The following is a 6277-nucleotide window of genomic DNA, read 5'->3' on the forward strand; positions in this document are numbered from 1 at the left end:
AAATCACACAACAAGTTGTGAGGGAAGGGAGGGAAGGTCCTAGCCTTCATAAGCAGAGGTGATTCAATGTTTTAGCCAATCTTTGGTTGAATCTTAGGAATGAACAGTGTGTCAAGCTCATTCACGTTTCATGACCAACTGGTAGTTGGCACTGAAAAACTTCAGGGCTGTGTGAATTGTGTGACTGATTGTCCTAGATGCACTACTTTATTTAAAAAATAATGTTCATAAGTAGTCAATATGTAGTTTAAGAGACAATCAGTGTGTGTCTTATATAAATGGTACTTCTGTGGTTTTTAATCTGTGCTAAACTTCAAAACTGTGATCTCCTGTTATTGTATGCAACCTTGAACTCCACCTCTCCAGGAGTTCTTCGTGATTAAATGGGTTATAATTATAAGCAAAATTCAGAGCAACTGAGTACTGATTTTAAAAAATTACTTTTGGCTGGAGGTGAGCTGCACTGAAACTTTACAACAAAATGTCTGGACAAGGAGAGTGAGAGAAGAGACATAAAGGACATTAATTCATCTGTATTTTACTGTTGGTAAGCCTAGCAGTAAAGAGACATTGGTCAATTGCTCTGACCCTGATGAATTTTTAAACTGAGATCATTGTTGTTTATGCTTGCAGATGTTAACTGGAAGATCTATATGCATAAGCCTTTTCTTCCTGGATTTGGCAGATAAGTATAATTATATTAAAATGGTTCTAGCACACACACAAAAATTCTTGCTGGGCATAATGGCACTCCTCTGTCACTGCAGATGGCAGAGGCAAGAGAAACACATATGCAAGAAGTAAAAAATAAAAAAGGGCTGAGGATGTAGCTCAGTTGTGGGGCACTTGCTCAGCAAGCTCAAGGCACTGGTTTAAATCCCTAGTACTCCCTAAAAATAATTTTGAAAAGTTCTGGGGAGCCACAGGGATGGTACTGTGGAACCACAGGTGTCTATTATGGGCCGGATTCCAAGTTAGATATTCGGCACTTAAAAATCATTCTCCAAAGCAGTATACAAACCAGAGTGTAGAATGCTTTATCACTGTTATTTATATTGCACATATAAACAAGTTTGTATATACATATTAAAAGTAACAAAGAGAAAAAACACAAATTAATGACTTCTTAACTGATTAGTGAGGTAAAGGTGATTATAATTTTATTTTCCTTTTGTTTCCCCCATTTTCTTTAATGCCCATTTATTATTTTATTTGTCAGATATACTATTATTTTTCTTTAAAGCTTTTGGTCAGCCTAGATCTTACTGTCACTCAAACCAATTCCACAAATGAATACATCTCACTGTCCAAAGTTAATTTATGATTATATCAGCTTCAGGCAACTATTTATTTAAAAAAATATATTTATTTTTTTGGTATCAGATATTGAACCCAGGGATGCTTAACCACTAAGCAACATCACCAGCCCTGTTTTATTTTTATTTTGATATAGGTTCTCACTAAATTGCTTAGGGCCTTGCTAAGTTGCTGAGGCTTATTTTGAACTGGGAATTGAACTCAGGGTCACTCTACCACTGAGCCACATACCCAGTCCTATTTTGGGTTTTATTTAGAGACAGGGCCTCACTGAGTTGCTTAGCACCTCACTGTTGCAATCCTTTTGCCTCAGCCTCCCAAGATGATGGGATTTATAGGCATGCACCACTGCTACTAATCTGATCATGGGTTTGGAGGTGGGGCTTCCACAAGGTGCTGAAGATTAGATCAAGCTATTAGGGTGGAGCTTTCCTGATTGGGTTATGATGGTTTATAAGAAGAGGGAGAGAGACCAGAAGAGGCATAAGGTCTTGAGCTCCTGTGTCTTAACACTGGGTGTTCCATATCACTTGGGGATTCTGCCAGAAAGAAGACCATCACCATAAGCCACACTTGAACTTGGACCTCAGACCTCCAGAACTGTGAGTCAAAACAACCTTTTTCTTTGTAACTTAGTCTGCGGTGTTGTTATTAACAACAGAAAATGGACTTATACAATAGTTCAGTTTAGTCACTGTCAGTCTTGTCCTCAATTTTATTCTCCCCGTAATCCTTAGGGGTTTTTCCCTAAAATACAAATCTGAGCATAGTCTCTTTCTCTCAAAACTTAAACACTCATTTTTAAAAGACCATGCCTATTTGGTCATTAACAAAAATTCAAGGTTTACCTGGTTGATATTTTATAGAAGAAAAATGTGATTCAGAATTAGCTCCAGTGATCTGTCACTGCAGCACACACCTATAGTCCCAGTTACTTGGGAGGCTAAGGCAGGAGGATAACAAATTTGAAGCAGATCTGGGCAACTTGGTAAGACCCTACCCAACCTTAAAATTGAAAATTAAAAAGTGGACAGAGAAATACAGTGGTAGAGCATACCTGGGTTCAATACCTGGTACTGCAGGGAAAAATAAATAAATAAGCGGAAAAAAAGAAATAAATAGCTACTCTCTTATTACTTTTTGAAAATTTCTTTTTCTTTTATTGTGTTTTGTTTGCAAAACAAACCCCAGAATGTTCTATATCATCAGCTCTTGTTATTTTGGGGGTGTTCCTTTTTGTTTGTTTGTTTGTTTTTTGGATACTGGGGAATTGAACTCAGTGACATTCAACCACTGAGCCACATCCCCAGCCCTTTTTTGTACTTTATTTAGAGACAGGATCTCACTGACTTCTTAGCACCTCACTAAATTTCTGAGGCTGGCTTTGAACTCATGATCCTCCCACCTCAGCCTCTTGAGCTGCTGGGATTATAGGCATAGGCCACCAAGCCCAGCTTGTTTTTTGTTTTTGTTTTAATTTGAGGACATTTCTTGCTAAATTGTCAAGGCTGATCTCAAACCTGACCCTCCTGCCTTAGCCTCCTGAACTGTTGGGCTTTCATGCATGCACACCTGCACCCACCACTTCCTGGAATTTTTTTTGAGAAATAATAGGATTTTTGTTTGGTTTGGTTTGGTTTGGTTTGATTTTCTTTGGTACCAGCAATTGAATCCAGGTGCACTTAACCATAAAGTGACATCCCTAGCAGTTTTTATTTCTGTTTTGTTTTTTTTTTTATTTTTATTTTTAGATAGGCTCATGATGAATTGCTTAGAGCCTACTAAATTGCTGGGGCTGGCCTTGAACTTTCCATCCTCCTTCTTCAGCCTACTAGGCAGCTGTGATTACAGGCATGTGCCATTGTGCCTGACTATGAATTTTTTTTTTTTTTTTTTGGTCAATGGTAACCCATGACTGCTGAATCCAATGAAGATCTCCAGTGTCACTCTTATTGCTTTATTCTTGATATTTCTATTGGGGATGTGACTTAGTGGTAGAGGGTTTGTCTAACATGCACAGGCACTGAGTTGAACACTCAACACCACAAAAAAACAAATATGATCTCCTGTATTTCTCACATATTCCTTGACTAGTTTTTGTTAAGTTTTGTTTTGATGATAATGGTAATTGAACACGGGACTTCTTCAAATGAAGCAAGATGCTTTACCAATGATCTAATACCCTAGCATTTTAACTTTTTATTTTGAGACAGCATCTCATTTTATTGTCCAGGATGGCCTCAAATTTTGGATCCTCCTGTCTTAGCCTTTGTAGTGGCTGAGATTAAAAGCATGCACCCTCCTGCACCCACTCCAGATAACTTTTGAGCAATGTCAAACACAAATACATTAAGTTCTCACTTTTTGAAATTTTTATGTAAAAATTCATAACAAGGCTGGGAGTGATGGCACAAGCCTGCAATCCCAGTGACTTGGGAGGCCAAGGCAGGAGGATTACAAGTTTCAGACCAACCTGAGCAATTTAGTGAGGCCCTAAGTAACTTACTGAGACATAAATAAGCCAAACAGTGCCCCTGGGTTCCATCCAGAGTTAAAAACAAAAGGAATGAATTAACATAAAATAGAACACACTTTTTGTGGGGGGGGGGGGGAGTTACTGGGGATTTAATCTAGGGACACTTTATGACTGAGCTACATCCCCACCTCTTTTTTCCCCATATTTTTTATCTTGTACATAATGATGGCATTTGTTGTTACATGTTTATATATATATATATATATATATATATATATATATATATATATATATATATATGAGATATACATATAAATCATGTATTTATATTTATATAAATATAAAAATAAAATTTGGCCAATATCACTCCCTAACCACTTCCCTACTCCCTTCCCACCTGCCTCCCCTGGTCCCTTTCCTCTACTCTTCTCTCTTGATTTTCATGAGATTCCCTGTCCCCCCTCAACCCCCACCAACACACACACTTTTCCTTTTTCCTCTCTAGCTTCCACATATGAGAGAAAATATTTGACCTTTACTTTCTGTTTTGCTTACTCACTTAGCCTAAGTGTCACTAATTCCATTCGGATTCCTATAAATGACATGATTTCATTTTTCTTTATGGCTGAGTAAAATTCCATGTGCATATATACCACATTTTCTATTCTTCCTTCTTTTTTTTGGGGGGGGGGGGGGCTGAGGATTGAACCAGGGGTGCTTTACCACTGAGCTGAATACCCAGCCCTTTCTTTTTATTTTTTATTTTGAGAAAGAGTCTCACTAACTTCTTAGAGCCTTACTAAATTGCTAAGGCTGGCTTTGAACTTTCAAACCTCCTGCCTTAGCTTCTGGAGCCACTAGGATTACAAGCATACCCCACCCAGCTAAACTACATTTCTTTATTCTTTATTTCTTTATTCATTCATCCATTGATGGACACCTAGGCTGGTTCCATGGTTGGCTATTGTGAATTGTGCTAGTGTAAACAAGGGTATGCATGTATCACAGTAGTATGATCACTTTAATTCTTCAGGATAAGTAACAGAGGAGTGGCATAGATTCTCTTGAGACTCGTCTGTTTTCCAATTTGTTAATTGGGTTATTTGGTTTTTTGATGTTAAGATTTTTGAGATCTTTATGTATTCTAAATATGAGGCCTCCATCAGAAGAGTAGGTAGCAAAGATTTTCTCCCAGCCCTCTCTTCACATTCTTAATTGTTACTTTTTCTGTGCAGGAACTTTTTTTTAATATTTATTTTTTAGTTGTAGCTGGACACAATACCTTTATTTTATTTATGTATTTTTATGTGGTGGTGAGGATTGAGTCTAGTGCCTTGCACATGCTAGGGAAGTGCTCTACCGCTGAGCCCCAACCCCAGCCCAAGTGTTGTTCTTTTAAGATGAGAGATTATCTAAATACTCATGAGAAAAACCTAATATTGTTGCAAGTTACCTTAAATTAGTATGCAGTAAAAAAAAGAAAATGTATGTGGGGGGTTTGCTGAGGATGGAACCCAGGGTCTTGTATATGCTAAGTACCTTCTCTACCACTGAGCTACAACCCAGCCACTTAGATTCTAGTATGTTGCATTCTCTCATAGTTCCATAGAATATCACACTCCCAACTCAATATAGCTACATTAGAAAAGTTTAAAAAAAAAGTGCCAAGACATTTTTTAGAAGTGCTTGAGCACTGGAGCAGCTTAAATCATAACACCAATCTCTTGGAAATGTCATTTCCCAAACAAAACTTTTCCTAAGGCTCAAGTCTTCTCTATTTGGTGTTCACCCACAAAGATCATAGCAAAGAAATGGTGATAACTGCATGTAAATAGGAGACAAGGAAAAAGAGAGGAAGATCTTCTTGGCTTCACACTCAAAATGGTGCCATGGGACTGAGGGTGTGACTTAGTGGCAGAGTGTGTAGTAAGCACTAAGTCCTGGGTTCTACTTTCAGCACTGCATTGTTTTAAGTCACAAATTTTAGAACCAGGTACAATGGCACATGCCTGTAATCCCAATGACTTTGGAAGGTGAGGCAGGAGGATTGCATGTTCAAAGCCAGCCTCAGCAACTTAGTGAGGCTCTAAGCAACTTAGCAGGACCCTGTCTCAAAATAAAATATTTTAAAAAGGGCTGGGCATGTGGCTCAGTATTTAAGTGCCCCTGGATTCAATTCCCCAGTACCAAAAAAGGAAAGAAAGAAAGAAAAGAAAGGAAAAGAAGAAAAAAAGGAAGAAGAAGTTTTAGGGATAGGAGGTGAGTTCTTTAGTACAATGTGTGCTTAGCATGTGCATGCAAGGCCCTAGGTTCAAGCACCAGCCCTTCCAAAACCAAAAAATCTATATGATGCCAGTTTTCTATGGAAAAAGAATCCCACCTCCAAATTTAAAAGTCACTATGAGATTTCCTTCCAATTAGTTGGTCCTGTGCTTCTCATATTCTGAAGAAAATCCAGTAATCTTGTAAACACCTTTTTCTCAC

Source organism: Marmota flaviventris, chromosome 3 (assembly GCF_047511675.1).
Source record: "Marmota flaviventris isolate mMarFla1 chromosome 3, mMarFla1.hap1, whole genome shotgun sequence".
NCBI lineage: Eukaryota > Metazoa > Chordata > Mammalia > Rodentia > Sciuridae > Marmota > Marmota flaviventris.